This window comes from Protopterus annectens, chromosome 2.part0 (genome assembly GCF_019279795.1).
Source record: "Protopterus annectens isolate FY-2018-M chromosome 2.part0, PAN1.0, whole genome shotgun sequence".
In the NCBI taxonomy this organism is placed as follows: Eukaryota; Metazoa; Chordata; order Ceratodontiformes; family Protopteridae; genus Protopterus; species Protopterus annectens.
Genome location: NC_056728.1, coordinates 1,352,313,774 through 1,352,333,329, shown reverse-complemented (window position 1 = coordinate 1,352,333,329; position 19,556 = coordinate 1,352,313,774).

The following is a 19,556-nucleotide window of genomic DNA, read 5'->3' as shown; positions in this document are numbered from 1 at the left end:
CCCAGACCTACACAGACACACTACAACAGGTCAGGCAGTGGGATGTTATTTCTGAAAGGTAAGAAGTCAAAAATTGAAATGTAGGTCAATCAAACCTAAGACCTGTAGTACACTGATATGCCTCTAGTCAGCATGATAGGTTAGAATACAGAATGAAATGAAGTACCTGACATACCAGTACAGTCATAGCAAATGTGTACAAGTGTCACGTGTGCCCCCCAGTCCTATGTAGAAATGTATTAACAGTCAGGTGTGACCCCCCCAATCCTATGTAGAAATGTGGTAACATGTATGTGTAGGTATAATAACAATGGAGCACAGATCACCTGAGCTAGCCAGGGTAGCATGATAGATTGTAGCATGTGTACAATATGCAGGGCTATGTGTGTTAGGTTGGTGTGTGTCATATATTGTGTGACAGTGGTCAGTATGTATGCATGGTGAGGTTTGTCCTGGTGGCCATTGGCCAGTACTGTCGATGACAGGGCCAAAGTCTCACAACTGCAGTGCCAAAAACAAAGCTTCCCAACAAAACACATTCCAGCAGTAAGCCATAGTAAATGTTTAGAAGTAATATGTGTCACCATCTGAAAGATGGACATGGCATGAATGAGGGCCCAGACATACAAGCAGTACACAGGGGGAAGTACCCAGACAGGCAGTGTATAATATGTAACTGTCAAATGGACACACCCTTGGAATTGTACATACAGGTTAGCAGCACATTATTTGGGCTTGTAGTAGGGAATACCTATGTCGTCTGGCCAAACACTGACAGACCACAAAGGTCATAGGTATGTATTGAGAAACAGCTGATCTCCCTGCACAAGCCAACATAAGTAGAATGCCCCATGTGAGTCAGATGCAAGTAGTGTCCATAGCATACATGCACCAAGCTCACCCCACCACCACCCACAGGTACCTGTCTGGTCTTATCCCTGCTGTTGGTAATGAGTACAATATGACCCCCACCTCTGTATGGCAATAGCTAAAGAATGCAGCATGCAGAACAGGTGCCCTATGCAAGTGTATCCCTAGCTGTAAGCAGCACCCTGCCAGCATCCACACCACTGGATCAATAATGACAGAAAGTATTGGCATGAACACCTTGCACACCTACCCTGTCACCCCAGGGGAATATATTGTATTGCAGTTTGGGACTGTAAGAGTGATACAATGCAACAATCTGCTACAGCTGGCCTGCATCACTACCAAATGGTCTACAGTCCTCTGTCAAAGGCCAGTGTCTCACCCATACTGCCAATGTATGTTATGTCATGGACTCCCAAATAACAACATAACACAGTCCACAAAACCCAAATGCAAGGCCATGTCAGCAAATCCCAGTAACATGTCCACCATGTCCTACTGCATGAACTGTGGCCCAATCCCAAAATACTGCTGGGATGAAGTGATAACTATAGGGAACCTATCAGATAATGTTTGCATAATGTATGGAAGAGGATAGAATAATAGAGGGGGGGTAGGAGCATGGGTGACATGGAGTGTGTGAAGTCTGAAAGTCAGTGACCCTGCCAAAGTACGGCATTTGAAATGGTAGTGAGTGTGACTGGCCTAAAAAGCATTGATCCCTACACAGACAAACACACACACACACACACACACACACACACACACACACACACACACACACACCATTGCCACACCTGGGATTAGAACTCCTACCTAACTAATACGTCACACTGTAGCATTATACAGTTATAGGATGCGCCATGGAGACTTCTGGGCTACTACTTCCCCAAAGGTGTATTTCAAGGTGAAGACATCAGCAGGCTTGCCATAGTAGGGCTATGGGGAGTGCAGTGTGTGTGCATGGGCCATAACCCATTCATCTAGAGACAAACACACAACACTCAGGCACACACAGGCTTATATTCCACAGGTACATGTATACAACTGATAGATGACTATTGATTTGTACAGTCATGTTACACAGTTAGCACAAGCACCACAGACACTTTAGTGCTGAGGGATACAAGAGGCAAATGTCTACGGTGATTGATATTTGTACATCATGTGTTTTTAGCCAATTGGATGTGTGCTGAGTGGGGACAGGCCTTAGGATGGGAGGCTCTTTGTCACTGTCCTTCTCTTCCACACATCTATGTATGTGTATTTTTGGCCTATTATAGTGTGTTGTCCTTGGATATATGTGTGTATTCCTATCCAATGTGTGTGCAAAGCATGACTGGCGTGTACTGAGGAGTGATTGCACTAACATCTGCGACTGTCAGTTATGTATGGTCCACTGGTGTTGCCAGACATGGGCTTCATTTCTGTAAGTGAATGAGCATGCCCAGTATGACCTTTCAGTATTGTGTTGTCTGACATGGCCTTCATTTCTCTAAGTGTGAGAGCATGCCCAGTATGACCTTCTGTATTGAATGTGTGAATCCATTCCAAGTAGATTGTACTCCAGTGCAGACTTTTGTGTTCTACACCTACAGCTAGCAAACTGGTTCTGTGGGGTAATCTCGGTGGCGTGTCCTATAACTGAGTAATGCTGTAGTGTGATAAACTATTTATTTATTTATTTTTTTTTTTAATTTTACATTTGTTGACTGGGAGTGTCCAGCTGGATTGCAAGTCCATTTTTGGTGGAGGCCCGGGGAGAAAAGCTCCAAGAGAACAATTTTTTTTACAAAACATAGTTTTAAGGACAGACTTTTGACATACAATTTCCATAGAAAAGACTTTGACATACATATTAACTAACAGATAGGATACATTCGTTCTCTACAATATAATATTAAATTTTAGAAGATATTCCTAAGTTTAGGATTCCTCTGATAGATTTACTATCAGAGTAAAAGCAGAGAGACGTAGAATAAGGCTCTGAGAGAGCAGATGATGCTCTCTATAGTTGAGAAGGATAACAAATTGATTTACAATATGTCTTCTCCTGGTTTTAGTTGCTTATGGAGAGCTCAACATTGCTGGGGTAGTTTTCCCTAACTCCTGGAGAGATGGGATGAGCAGTAGATTAACAGTCCTAAGTGGGTACAGTACTATGATTGGTTGGCTTAGCAGAGTTACTTAAGTTAAGTGAAGTATTCTAATGAGACATTAGCCAGGGGGATACAGGAGCACAGTTGATTATTCAAAAAGTGAGTTTTAACAGGTTTCTTGAACTGTGATGGGGATTTGTTGTCAGTTATGCGGGCAGGAAGGGAGTTCCAGGTTTTTGCTATACAGTGGCTATAGACAGACTTACCAGCTTCATTGTTATATTTGGTTACTTTGAGGAGGTTTTGTGTGCTAGACCTCCAGTTGTATAGGGTTGCAAAAGATTTTGTAGGGCTGGGATGATTTCAGAGTTATGTATTATTTTGTGGGCTAGTGATAGTTGATTGAGTTGAAGTAGTAGTGGTAGTTCTAGCCAATTGAGTTTTTAGGCATTCACAGTGATGTGTTCTGATGGGAAAGGTTGTAGCGAATTTGGCTATCTTATTATAACAACTCTCAAGTTTGTTTAGGTCGGATTTGCGGAGATTTGTAAGCACGGGGGAGGCATAAAGTAGGGTGAATAGTAGGTGAGTCCTTGCTATTGTAGTTTTGGAGTGGTCAGTGAGGATTTTTTTTATTGCGATACAGTAGGCCAAGTTTTTTATGTACTTTTTTATGGTTATAGAAATATGTAGGACAAATCTAAGGTGATTATCCATTTCAACCTCTAAGAGTTTGGTATGATTTGTGGGGGTGATTGTGGACTTGTTAAAAGAGGAGATGAAGAAAGAATCAGTGGAGGTGTGGCTCTGTGGGAGCTAAAGAGTACTAGCTTTGTTTTACTTGGGTTCAGAATGAGCCTTTGGTTTGTAATCCAAGTTTCTGCTAGGGAAAAGCATTCTTGTGTTAGGGAATGAAGGATGTCAATTGATTTGGCTGCACATATTATGGTGGTATCATCTGCATATTGCACTACTGAGACTTTAGGAATACTGTTTGGGAACTGATCGGTGAAGAGGGTAAAAAGAAGTAGCCTCAGGATGGAGCCTTGGGGTACTCCAAGGGAGACTGGTAGGGAGGGGAAGAGTTGGTTTTGCCACATAACAGCTTGTTTCCTTCCCTCTAGATAGTTTTTGAACCAGAAGATGGCAGGGGTGGTAAGGTTTAGAGTTGCTAGTGAAAGAAGGAGTTTATTGTGGTTAACCATATTGAATGCTTTGGACAAGTCAAGGAAGGTGGCAGATACAAGGAGTCCATTATTTCTGTGAGTATTGACAATGTTGGTGAATTCTGTTAGTGCAGTGGAGGTGCTATGGAAGGGTCTAAAGCCATGTTGTTGTGTTGCTATTAAATTATTTTCTAGGAGATACTTTATTAGTTGCTTGTGTATTACCCTCTCTAACATTTTAAATAAAGGGGGTAGTATGGCTATAGGGCAGTAGTTATTGAGTTCCAGGGAGGTTCCCCCTTTATGTAGAGGGATGATATGTGATATTTTCCATAGCTTGGGTACTATACACTCAGAGATGGATCTGTTAATTATGATGGAGACAGGATATGATATGGCTTCTGCAGCCAGGTGGGGGCATTCAGCGGGTAATTTATCTGCTGCTAGAGACGTTGGTTTGAGCTTGTGGAGTAGTTTTTCAATGGATTTGGTTGGTTCTGGGTGGAAGCTGAACTTGGGGCAATTGTTAGTTGGGGGTGGATTTGCAGGGGTGGGGATGTTGTCGTAGGGTTGGTTGTTTGCAAGGGTCTGGATGGTTTCTGTAAAGTGTTTATTAAATTGAGTGAGGATGTCTTCTTGGTTGTTATCTATTTTTGGGGTTGGGGTAGTTGTTTTTCCTGGTTGTAGAATAGAGTTAATTGCTGCCCAAAATTTTTGTGGGTTGTGCCTGTGCATATCCTGTAACTTTTGGTACTAAGATATTTTGTCTGTTTTGGTGAGTTTTTTGCCTTTGTTATGTAGTTCAATGTATATTTGTTTGTTCAAATGGGATTAACTGTTGAGGTAGTTGGTCCAGGCCTTGTTTCTTTTTTTGAGGAGGGATTTTGTGTCTGGGGTTAACCAGGGGGCATATTTAGTTTTAAATCTTGTTGTTCTGGAGGGGCGTGATGGTTAAGGGTGTTTAAGAAGGTAGTACTGAAATATAGTACAGCTTCATCAAGAGGTAGGTTTTTTTTTTTGGGGGGGGGGTCCAGTTGCACATTTTAGGTCGTTTATAAAGTTGGAGCAGTTAAAGTGTTTTTGTTTCTAATTAGGCATGTAGATATTTGGGTCAGTTGTGGTGATTTTGATCTGAGTAAGAATGTGGCTTGGTGGTCACTCAGGGTGTCTGGTAGACACCCTGCTAGGGATATCAGTGATGGGTGGGATACAAGTATCCAATCTAAAGTGGATTGGTGTTTGGTTCTCTTGTCTGTTCTTGTGGGGGAAGTGATGAGTTGGGTTAGGCCATGTAGGTTAATATGGGAGAGTGGCTTATGAATGGAACAGTTTTGCCAGTCAGTATTAAAGTCTCCTAATACTATGCTTTCCTGGGGGAGGGAGTTAGATATCCATTCTAGGAGTTTTTCTGTAATGTGGATATTGTTGCCTGGAGGGATGTAGCATCCTATGATGTTGATGTGTTTACTATCATTAAGTTTTAGTTTTGTTAGAGTGAGTTCAACTTTATCGAGGTCTGGGGTTGTTATGTCTAATTTCTCAGGGATGAGGTGAGATTTATACACTATAGCAACCCCTCCCCCCCCTTTTTTTACTTATTCTATCACTATGAATTATATTGTAACCTGGTGGAGTGATTTCATTGTTGTGGTTGCCTGGTTTAAGCCAAGTCTCTGTTAGTATGACTATCTCAGGCTGCTTACCCTTAGAGCTTTTCTCCCCGGGCCTCCGTTGAAAATGGACATGCATCCAGTCGGACTATCCCACTCAACAAATGTAAAATAAAATAAAAATAAAATAAAAGGAGAGTAATGCATGAAGGTCGTGGACTTTGTTTAGTATACTTCTAACATTTAAATTGAAAATGAGGAGCATGGATTTGACTCGGTGGAGTAGGGTATCATCCATGTTGAGAGTTGGGGCTCCTAGATTTTGTGGGCCTGGGTTTGGGTGTATATCATCGCAGCTAAACTAGTTAGGTAAGAGTTCTATTCCCAGACGTGGCAAGTGTAAACGTTTGCGTGTGTTTGTGTAGGGATTAATGCATTTTAGGCCACTCACACTCACTACAGTTTCAAATGCCCTACTTTGGCAGTGCTGCTGATGTCATTCACTTTGAAATACACCTTTGGGGAAGTAGTAGCCCAGTATCTCTGTGGCGCATCCTATAACTGTATAATGCTGTAGTGTGATAAACTAGTTAGGTAGGAGTTCTATTCCCAGACATGGCAAGTGTAAAAGTTTGTGTGTTTGTCTGTGTAGGGATCAATGCCTTTTTAGGCCAGTCACACTGACTACAATTTCAAATGCCCTACTTTGGCAGGGCTACTGTTGTCATTCACTTTGAAATACATCTTTGGGGAAAGAGTAGCACAATAATCTCCATGGCACGTGCTATAACTGTGTAATGCTGTAGTGTAATATACTATTTAGGTAGGAGTTCTAATTCCAGACGTGGCAAATGTGAGACTTGGTGTGTGTGTGTGTGATTGTCACTCATATCCTGTGTGGAGGTGGCTGTGAGTGTGTAACAACTGGACTCATTGTGGAGTGGGTTTTGCAAATTTCTTATATGGTGGGCCCATTATATGTCAGAATGTCCACCTTACAAGGATAACAGATGTCAAACAGCAGAGAGGCTGGGGTAGACAATCCATATCCCCTACATGTGATAACAAGGCCTGGCGAACAATTTAGACAACCCTTGTATTACCCAGAGAACACTCTCAACCCATGTTTAATACACAGACACACTCAGCTAGGCAACAACCACTATGTTGGTAGTTCCATGCATATTGCCCACAGATAATAACCATGGTGTGATTGCAGTGGACTACAGAGGGCATGGCACCCTGTCCCATCCCTTGAATAGGCACATAATTGCATACAGTGCTCCTTCGCTAGGTTCCCCACTGGATGCCTGCAACGACTGTAGTGCCAGCAAATGTAACCAACAAAGGACATACCATGCCTTATACACATGCCCTGTATGGACAGATGCCACTGACACCAAGGAATACCTGTATCGTGCTGTCAATGTAGGTGCAGGGTCAACCTGGTGTCCATTGCCAGTTCTCACCACATGAGGCCAGGAATGGCTCTTCTGATGATAATAATCTGTGTACAAAATATGCCCCAGACACCCCATGTACACTTCCACATATCACAGAACATGCATGTGGGATCTGTGCACATCCAAGACACTGTCCATGTCATGGACTATGGAACACATACATGGCAAGCATTGCACAGCACTGGCCACCCACAATAGTAACCCAGATGACTGGATGGTGAATGCAATACCCACCTGTGTGGGCCAATCCAGACACTACACCCCTGAGCCACACAGCAGACCATTGTCATGTGGCCTGATGCCAAGGTATACCCTTTACCTAGTCTTGTACACCCTTCTGGCACAGTCAACCACTATACATCTGTGAAGCAATGCACCCATGCATATCAGTACTGGCAGCCTATGTCTGTGTGTATGTGTGGAGTATAATGATTTGGATACCATTCACACTCACTACACCTCCCATTGGCCTGCTGAAGCATGCCTTCTGATGTCAGATACCTTGGCATACCCTTTGCTCATATATCATCCTGATAACCCCTGGGGTGCATGTGATACCTGCGTTTTACTGTATTGTGGCAAACTAGGTAGTTAGGAAGTCTAAGCCTGACCCTGCCAACTGTGATAATGTGAGTGAGTCCCTGAGACAGTGTGGCTGTGTCGACCTTGACACCTGTTGAAGTGGACAAGCATGTGTACTACACCTATCTTATCCCTCCTTTATCACTGTTGCAGGTGTCACTCACCATTGAATATACCTTTGGACAGTTCCCCAACATATAAGCTCTGTGGTGCATGCAATAACTGCATAGACATGTGATAGCAATTCATAGTCAGGCAGGGGTTTAAAACCCTGTACTGGTAAGTGTGTGACATAAACATGCTTAGGTTTTACTCTCCCACCCCCTCCCTGTCTTACTTTGTCTCTATCTGTCTCTCTCACTCCATCTGGTGGATGTGGAGAAGTACACCTGCTTTGCTTAGGCAGCAGCTTGTGTTTTGTAAGGGATGCTCATGATCAGCTGATGGCCTCTGCATGAATTGCAGTCCCCCACTAGCTGATTGCATGTGGGACATCTGTGGTAACATTCCCTTAGCCAATGGCATGGAAACACACTCCTATAACTAGGAACATCATGTGGGTGTTGGCTCTTTTCATTCACTGTGAGCAGGACTTCATGTTGGTGTTTGGCAAACAGCAGCACAGATGGTAGTGGGATATACCTCTAACAACATACACTGTGGAGACAGGCCAACAAACAGGAAGGGGATGTTCCAGACATGACTACAGAATGTAAGTGTTGCTCTTCTGCCTTTGGAGTAATGTTGGTTTAACAGGGTTTATGTGGATATGGCTGGTCGTCATAATTTAATACCTGTCATGACAGTGTTATGTGTTTGAGGAAACACCCACCTGTAGGGTTATCTGCAGACTGGCCAGTGTTTGAAGTCTTATGTGTCTTGTGTTATTCACAGTTCACCTATCTTAGAACTGCAGAAGCATAGTCTGAGGATTGCAGTCAGTACATGGTGACAGCCATGAGAGTTACTGACTTCATATTCCTCATAGGACATATGTCACAACAAACCCTGTTACAGTAAATGTATGAGGGTATCACAGCAACATTCCAATATTGGCCCAGTGTTTGTGGCTCCAGCCACAAGTCTGTCAACCTTTGTACATATATCATGCAGTAAGAGGTGCATATGTTCTGTACACCACTATGTATTGACATCATACCTGATAACAAGCCAGTCAGATATCAGACTGCTAGACATGTTATGTATAGTATGGGTTATTTCTGAGGACATAACCTGGGCATTCTGTAGTTGTGTGCACAATAGTGGGGTCTGTGTACTTATGGTGATTGTCAACAGTATGTGTATTGCGAATGCGTACCTTGGCCTGTGTACAGACTGTGGTAGTTGTTCTTGGTCCTGTTCTATCTGATGTTACATGCTGCTCCAGTGTATGGTACACTATCAGCTCACATGTTTGTAGGGCCAAACACACACATGTCCTATACCACAGACAGGCATTGGACCAAACTGTGTTGTGACCCAGTATATGTAGGGTTAGTATGTGAGTGGCACATATGAGGATGGTGTTGATCAGATAGTCCATATAGTGTAATATTAAGCTTGCGTACCATATATGGCTGTGGTTGTATTCACGTTGGTTGTGGGTATGCACTTTCACATAGGTGTCTGTTACTCTGTGCTGTGACATGCCAGTAGAGCCTGCTATATTTACAGGTATATGTGTATTTCCCCATACGAAATGTAGGCTAGTGTTGTGGCAGTCTGCCTGTTGTTTGCACAGTGCTTTGTTACATGCCTAGCCATTTAGTGTAATTACCCAGTGTGATGTTATGTCCAGATATTTGCAAGATGTACTGTGGCCACGCCAACATAACTGCTGTGTATTTCTGACAAAGCTATGGAATGCTATAAAGATGTATGTCACTAACTAGTGGGTAGCATGTGGCAATGGACCTCTGCACCACCAGTTATTATATGTCAGGACAGACAGGAGTGTGTGAATGCTTAAACTGTGTGGCCATATGTAGTCCAGTATTTACATGATATACCCATGTACATGGCTGTTAACATCCACATTGTCAGGCTTGGTCCACATGTCTTGCACTAAGGGGATCTGTGTATACCTCTGGACTGACCAGAGTGTGCCAGACTGTCCACATATATTGGTCATATCTCTGCTGTAGTCCACAGGATTATTACTGTGCTATCAGTGGTACTGTACTATGATGTCCTTAGGATGTCTGTCAGTAACTGATGGCATACATGTCAATAGCATATGTGACCTCCCACACACAACATGTCTGTTAAGACAAAGTAGCAACAGTCTACATATATACCTGCTAAACATACATGACATCCCCTTGCACTAAGAGGTTGAGACTATTGATTTTGAGGTGTATATATATATATATATATATATATATATATATATATATATATATATATATAAAAATGGTTATATATATGATGCACTATACAGATGTGTATAAATACATATATATCAATATATATGTGTATGTACATGTAGACATATATCTACATATGTATATGTATATATCCTTGTCGTGTGTAAACATTACTGTTGTGTATACTTTCCCAGATGTATCACACCGTATGTATATGATGTATGTGTATATTTAGATATAACAACATATGTGATGTAACAGTAATATCACTAACATGTACTATACAATTGTAGAAGTCACAGCAATTGTTCAATACTATTCAGTATGTCTACTGACAGATGTATTGGAAAAACAACAACTGTCTTCACAGCTGTCATGGCATAGTGGTTAACTGTTGTGACTATAATGTACAGGATCCTGCATTCAAGGACTGTTTATTTTGTTGCTGGGCAGAACAAGGGCTGTTGGATACAGAGTGGTTAAGGCAGTTTTGAGCAGCTTTAAGCAGGTTTGTGCGACAGTAAGCAGTGCTAATGTACGTTAAAACATACAGGTGCTTACGAGTGCGCAAATCTGATTAGCATTTATATTGCAACAATGCTGAAACCTGTTAAGCATAGCTCAGCCCTGGTAACCAGTGCTCACATTCTGTCTGATAAAATAGCAGGGTAATGATATATTTATAAGTGTATTTAATTCCATGTGTGTAACATGCGTCTATGTGCTGTCAGTACAGTAGCAAGGGGTGTGAGTCTCCTGTCTGGGACACTTCAGTATATATATGACCTGCACAACACTCTTATCCATGTGAATGTGTTAAATACAAGGGTAGTATCCCAGGTTATGTGCAGTCACACTGGCATGTAGTGTATCATGACGTTACTTCTGTTGACAGTGCTTTCCCAAGCAAGAGTATATTGCTAATTGTAGTACTAGCAACAAACACCCCGCATGCATAGATGGATTCTGAGTCCTCATTGCCATGTTCCTGGTGTGTGAGCTGTGCCACATTATATATTTCCTACTGGATAATGATCTAACGTGGAAATTAACTGCAGACTACTGTCTGTATAGCACAGGGAGGGCTGCCAACATGTAGTAATGGCATACCTAACAGTGTCAGACATCTATCTGTCAACACATTCATCCTACTGCATAGGTAGTTGGTGAGCTGATGTCTGTCAGTCCCTGTACAGATATGCAGATGTCAGGTATCCAGCTTGGATACGTACAGGCAACCTATGCTTGACTGACACTGACATGTCTGCCCAGCTGTGTTATAACTGGCACAGATAGGACACAACACCCTGTGCACACCACATGCCACGGGTACCTCCACTATACTAACACAGTCAACAGAACATGCTTGGGTACAGGTCTCCAACACAGACATTAACCATGTTTTGTAATACCTGTTGCATACTTGTCAACTGGAGCACCTCACCGACCATTTTCAGGAAGCATCCAGAGGATTGGCTGATGCATGTCACTCTCACCCTGAGAGTCACCACAGTGGTGTCTGTAGATAGATTGCCTTCTGGCACATGATAGGTGGCATGATACCACTGTACACACATCCACTACACTTCCCATCTCTCCATGGACAATAGCCAGGTTCGCACTTATAAACACCTGCAGTGATGCACCCCAGTACTGACAAATGTGTACATGTGCATTACTGCAGATATCGGTGCCTGTGTGTTAGTACACCTGTAGTTGGGAATACCCTGAGGCCCTTCACGCCCACCGCCACACCCATTGCCATAGTTAGATGTGGCTGTTGCTGTACCGGACAGAACTCTCCCTAAAGGCTACCTGAGCCTTGCAGTACCAGTACAACACTGTTGTACAAATGGGTTGATAGGCATGGGATACGCACTGACTTCTGGCAAGTGTGTGTATGTGTGCATGTGTGCATATATACAGCATTCCGAGGCCACATACTCCTATTACAATATGCATTGCCACACAGTATTAAGGATAGTGATGTTGCTGCCCATAGGAGAGGCATGACAATGCATCACCCTACTGTGCATGTGGCATGTGCATTAGATGCATATCCCTGTAGTAGCACTCTTGGGATGGACAAGGGGTTGTATTGCAGTCCTGGTCAATGTGTGAGGGTGGGAATGTCAGAGTGTCATCATGAGTTCCAGTGCATACAATATCCACAGCGGGGTGTGGGTGCTGGGTATACTGTCATTAAACCATGGTACCTCCGGTACATGTCCCATGTACCACTGTATAAGTGACCACTGTCACCATCAACCATACAGGTAACTGGTAACACTATCCAGCCTAGTTATGCATGTGCTGTGTGCAGCCTACCTGTAACACATTAGACACACTGACAAGTTAGCACTGATAGGCCCAGGTCTCTCAGATGTGTGTCTGACTGTTTTGTGTTTGTTAATGTGTATATGATGGTATATCATACTAAGTATTGTCCATATACAACCATTACATCCCCCATTACCATACTGTACATGCCTGGGGATGTTCTGCATGTATCATGTAACCTGGAACACATCTCATCCTCAATGCTGTGTGGTGTGTGCAATTAAAGCCACACACACATCAGTAGCACTACATACCTAGGTAGGGGTCTAGTTCCAGTGTTGCCAAGTAAGAGTGTGCATGTATGTGGTGGGATCTACTTCAGGTTGCTAAATATACATGTCCCAGGGGGTCATCATTCCATGTGGTATAGGAAGTAACTGTTATACAGACATGTGACATGTGTTCAACTGTACCCAGGTTATGGCACAGCCATAGGTGTCACCACAGTGCCGTACCCCTTTAGAAATATGACAGCAGACCATCCTCCTGCTGACACATGTGCACCTACAACACAAATGGATACCATTATGGAGACCACAATCACTCAGTGTTACTAACAGCTATAACGCATCATGGCTGGACAGCTACACTACCTGACATGTAAGCATTAAACATTACTGCTGACAACATCTTACACAGCAGTATATTGGTACACAGTAGTACAGTCACCGTGTGCATCAGAACCATATTAGCCTGTCCCTGCATCAATGTTATGGATGACAGGGATGTGGCACAGGTATCATCATATGCACAGGATGTATTGTTGGTTTGCCAGAGACCTAGGGTGGGCCAAACGTTTGATACCATGTGTGTGAGTGAGGGGTGTAAGTTACTGACAAGGCCATGATGATGTGGTGTGTGTAGGTATGGGGTTGCCCTAGCTGTGTTTGTATTGTGTGTGGGTATGCATGCACACAGTTCTGCCATGTAGCGAATGGTGAAACATCAGGTGAAAGACCTTTATTTAAGTTGTTGAGTGTTTTTAACCCTCCTTTGCACCCCATTTTGAACATTTTTGAGAATGTCTGTGAATTGGATTTAAGACAATTTTTTGAAAATGTTAAATGGTTTGACCATCAGAGCAACACCTCACGTGACCAGATGTTAGCTTTAAAAAATATGTGCAAGCTCCCTATCAGGGTCATTAAACCAGACAAGGGTGGGGGTTTAGTCATCTTAGATAAGGATGACTATACAGAAAGGATGTTAATTGTCCTGAACTCTCCCGCCTATGAGATTTCATCCCTGAATGAGATGACAGGGCAATACAATAGGATTAAAGGGTATTTCAGGGATTTGTTTATTGAAGGTAGGATTGATATTGATACTTTCAATTTTATTAACATTTCTTTCCCAAGGGTCCCAGTTATGTTTGGGATCCCTAAAATCCACAAAAACTTGGGTGATCCACCTATGCATGCCCTAGTGGACGGGAGATGTTCCATCACCCACCCTTGTGCAAGAGTCGTCGACTCCATCATCTCTAAATACCTTGGTTTGATACCTCAAATCTGTAAAGACTCTTGGTCTTTTTTGAAGTCCATTGACGACATTCCATTTGACCCGCCTCTCAATTTTTTAACCATTGATGTGGTCGATCTTTACACCTCTATCCCACACCAAGAGGCGGTCGAATGGGTTGAGTTAATGCTTCTGAGTTTAAAGGCTCCTAAAGATGAGATCGCTGTTGTTACACTTCTTTTGGACATTATATTGTCCTCTAACTTTTTCATCTTTAACAATAGTTATTATTTACAGAAAAGAGGCATTGCCATGGGTTCTCCCTGCGGCGGTAGTGTGTCAAACTTAGTTGTTGCCTATTGGGAGAATACTTTTCTCTTAAATAACCCTAAGTTTAAAAATGTCATCAAGTTTTACACACGCTTTTTAGATGATGTATTTTTACTAATTTTGGGAGGGGAAGACGTTTGTGTAGACTTGATTGATTACATGAACGCCTCTTCTACATTTTTAAAATTCACTCATAAATTTTCGGTGAACGAAATTGATTACCTTGATGTTAAACTAACTAAAGACCTGGATAATAATGTATTTCTGTCTACGATTTTTAGGAAGCAAACTTACTGCAACAGCTTTTTGCACTTTTCCAGTAACCTTCCTTGGAAACAAAAGAAATCAATAGTCAAAGGGCAATTGGTCAGAACTGTACGTATGTGCAGCACAAGTGTGGCTTTTGAACATGAGTGTTCTGTTTTGAAAGACATGTTTCTTAACAGGGGTTACCCTATGGAGTTAATAGATAATTTAATTGAAGAGGTCTCTCTGAAAAGAGATAATGGGTTTTACCAACCTATTCTTCAGAGCAGTAAACAGACTACCATTGCCACTTTAGGGCTTTTGTTTGGTTCTCCCCTTCCTTTAGAACCTGATCCTGTTCAACATGACATTGTTGGTCCCTTGTCAATGCATCAAGCACCTAATTGTGACTATAAGACGAGTTTGATTATTACTCATAATAAACATGTTAATGGCATATGTTCTATTGTTAAGAAGAACTGGCACTTTATTCAAAATAGTGCCTTTTTATCAAACATTCTGAGTCTATACCCTTCCTTTGTGTTTAGGAGGGGTAGTAACCTAAAAGAACTCCTGCAGACTGTGGAACCTTCGCAGCCTTTATCAAGACAAACTGGGACTTTTACTTGTGGTTCTTGTAATTGGTGTAGTCTCTTAAAAGTTGGGAGTTCATTTATTATTAAAGGCAAGAAGTACATTATAAAACATAAAATTAGTTGCTTAACTAAATCAGTGATTTATGTCGCTCTGTGTGACTGTTGCCAAGCATTTTATGTTGGTAAAATGGACCGTAGATTACGGGACCGTATTTACCAGCATAATTATGCTATAAAGAACAAAAAGAGCGACAATGCCCTTTTGAAACATATTCTAAACCATGCTGGACACAGTTTCCATTTCATGGGCATTGATCTTGTCAGAGTGGGCATCAGGGGGGGGTCCTCAGTCCCTTTTACTTGAAACAAGAGAATTGGAATGGCAACTTCTACTAGATGCCTTCTCTGTTCCTGGGCTGAACGAAGCCTGTAATATTTCTGTCATTCTAAAATATAAAAGTTACCTGAGGTAATAATATGTGTTTTCCCATGAGTAAGTGTTGTGTGATATTAAACTCCTACCTTCTTAGTAATGTGTAATTTAGGGATGAGGTTTAAACAACACTTTAATACCATCTTCCTCTACATTTCACGACTGTATGGTTGTTAGGACGTGTTTTTAAATACTTTATGTCAAACATTTTAATCTTAGGGTTGTATACAAACATTTTTTATATACATATGTTTGGTATTTTAGTTTTAGAATTTTGGACAACATTTTAATTTGGTTGTAAGTAATTTGTATAAATATATAAATATTTGTTCTTCACACAGACCATTAATTATTTGTGTATGTTGCCAAGGAAATGACATCATGTTACCTGGCTAAGAGTTTTTATATTGAGTTCACTTGGCGCTTTTTTACTTGTCTGATGAAGCTTCAACGCTAGTAGAGGCGAAAACGGTGATTCATTAAAGTACGTTTACGTGGATACTATCTTCTGGGTTTGAGGTGTTTCTACACTCGTTTACTCTTTTTTGGATATCGGTACACAGTAGTACAGTCACCGTGTGCATCAGAACCATATTAGCCTGTCCCTGCATCAATGTTATGGATGACAGGGATGTGGCACAGGTATCATCATATGCACAGGATGTATTGTTGGTTTGCCAGAGACCTAGGGTGGGCCAAACGTTTGATACCATGTGCGTGAGTGAGGGGTGTAAGTTACTGATAAGGCCATGATGATGTGGTGTGTGTAGGTATGGGGTTGCCCTAGCTGTGTTTGTATTGTGTGTGGGTATGCATGCACACAGTTCTGCCATGTGGCTGCCATATACAGGTATTTCTTGGACAGCTGAAGACCATGCCTGGCAGGGTGTGCAGTTCACAGCCTCTGGCCACAGACATGCAAAGTGTGTCTGCCAAGGGTTCCACAGGCACGTCCAGGTACAACCCTTGATATGCTACTCTCCCCTGATGATAACATATGTCTGCTGAAACCAGGTTCCTCCTGGGACTGGCCAGGGCCATGTGCACTTGGCCTGCTGTGGTGTGGTGTGGATAGCACCCCCCCTGCAGTGCTGGGGCTGGTACTGCCACTACAGGAATAGCTTGGTGTCCTTGCACATCCACATCAACTGCCAGATGTTGGTGTTGTTGGCCTACATCCACCTGGCCATCTCCCCACTCCCACCACATGCTCTAGCACGGACAATCCATGATTGATGAGGCCCTCCATCTCACCCAACCATCTATCCATGACCTCTGTATATTCACGGAGGGCACCTGCAAGATCATGGATGTTATCACTTACAAATGAAAAAGCAGCCCTCTGCAGCCTCAGACCCTCTCTGGTGTACATGCCCCCATGACAGCCTGAAACATGTGTCTGGTGGTACCAGATGTGGCACTTCTGCCAGGGGCACGATGACCAGCGGCCCTCCCACGAGCACCCCAGTACATCTGCCTGTATGGTACCCTGCCAGACATATGGCTATGCCTGCTGTGTCCAAACACAGCAGCCATAGATACCACACTGTTCTGTGAACTGCCACCAACCGCCAACTTTCCCTTTGCTATGGCAACTGGTGATGAGGTATCTATAGGCACTGTGACTGTGTGCAGGGATGGGGTGTCAAACAATGGCACAGTTTCAGCCTCTGACAAATCCGCCTGTGCCTCAACATACCTATCGTGTCTCAACATACCTATCATCATTTTCCGTGTCTGTATGGACACCATCAGATTGCATGCAGGAGGGACCCTGGCCCACCTTGCCACCAGTGAGGGGAAAACAAGAAATGCACTGTAAGACCTGTACAGCATTGCTTAACAGTACACACACATACACATACACACACACACACACACACACACACACACACACACACACACACACACACACACACACATACACACCCTGACATTCCACCATAATACTTACCTGTCCCTGAGTTTACAGACTGTCCCAAGTTTATTCACATACATTCACCATCCTGCATCACACTTGGAAACTTACACTCATTAATACTAATCACTAACGTATCATTCTTCTAATTGCCTAGACAAGTGATCACAAAACATGACCTGTTACTCCATTACCTCTTTAACTTGATTGGAGTAGGTTTTACAAGGACTCACTGCTGTTATCCAGTGTTCACCCTGAGTATGTCCAAACATCATCACCATGGCCCCCATGTGTTAGGGGCTACTACAGTCACTCAATAATGTCATGCACTGGAGTGTCATACATAACTATTGCTAAGTAGATGCAAGATCTGTTGCTCAATCAACTTATTATGTGGCAACAGTAATATTTGGATACACTCACTGGTGTTGTCTAGTAATTCCCCAATGCATCTGTAGTGCTGCATATGTGGGCAGTCTTTCACCTTTCTGCTGATTGCAATTTTAAGAGTATACCTGGTGTCTAGTTTTCCTCCCAATGCATATTCCATGCTTCAGACCTTATTATACTATCAGCTGTCCAGAGATTACATACAGACAAGTATTCCTGGTGTCTCATGTGTCAGTCCATGTCCATGTACTGCACTATTCCAAAGAGAAGTACTGACATATGAACAACCCCACAATCACACATGTGCATACATGGACACCCACACAAACACACACACACATACACACACACATCCTACATGCATCAATCCCCCTCCACTCCACCAGATTGCACTTACAGACAAAATACCCTCCCGCACACACACGCACACACACACTTACAGGTGAGGTTGCACGAAGATATTACACACAGACCTCCCATTACCCATCTGTCCACATGCATAAAATATGGTACTCAACAGCATGCAGTGCAGCTATAGTCAATCCATGCTAGCAACAGTATACATGTGTGTGATGCATGGGCTGTGTTAGTAGGTGATGCCCATTCCCCTGGAAAACACTGCATCCATGTACACAGTATTGCTGTGCATCTGTTCAGCACCCTGCTATGTACTGCGCACTATGCCTCACAGGTGTACACACCATTGCTGAATGTGTATTACTGTGTCAGTTATGTCTGCTCTACTGCTCACAGCCCCAATGTATTTGTCCGACACATACCTGGGATGATATGTGGACAGATGTCATTTGTGAATGCCTGATGTCTGGTTTACAGATGTCATCATCAGCGGTGCATCTATGACCAATACAATACTATTACACTGACAACCATCAAACCTTACCATGGCTATGGGGAGTGTACACACCCTTATTGATATGACACCCTCTTCCTTGATATGCCATGGGACCACATTACTGCATATGTTAACATTACATGAGCCTGATATGTGAAGTATGTCCTGTACAATCAAATGCAGTGTCAAATAAATGTGTTAGTTGTGCTGATGCTGACTGAGATGCATACACTTTGTGGGTGCATATGTGTGCTCGCCCTTATCATGACAGTTTGTTGCCCCTACTGTTATGTGTACTACAGCAGTCACTATTCCGGGCAGGGGTATACTAGCATGGGCCATCTGCATTTGCCAGTATATTGTCAGTCTGCCCTACACATGTCCCCCAACTTTGCATGATTGCAAGGTCAACTCATGTGCACATCCCTTGGAGTTCACACACTGCCGTCACTATTGCTGTGGAGTCAGGGTTACATCTGCCACAGCTCCTGACTGTGTGCAGATACAGCCATTCATAGCAACTTTTGGATCCCTGCTGCAGTGCACTGGTGTGTCATGATGACACCCCCTCTCCACCTTCAGCCTTTTTGCAGATGCTTGACAACTATGGCATACACATGTGTCAGTTTGCAGTGTCCCAAACACTGAACACCACATGTAACAGCCTAGTCCCAGCTAATGAATGGAAAACATACAGGTGCATACTGGCACTGGCATGGTATAGATGGAGATGGTGGGCCTGAGGTGGGGTGAGGCATTGGTTGTGCAGCCCATGTATCTTACGTGATACTGTCTTTAGGTTTCCAACGTGGTCATGGTACACCAGTACATAT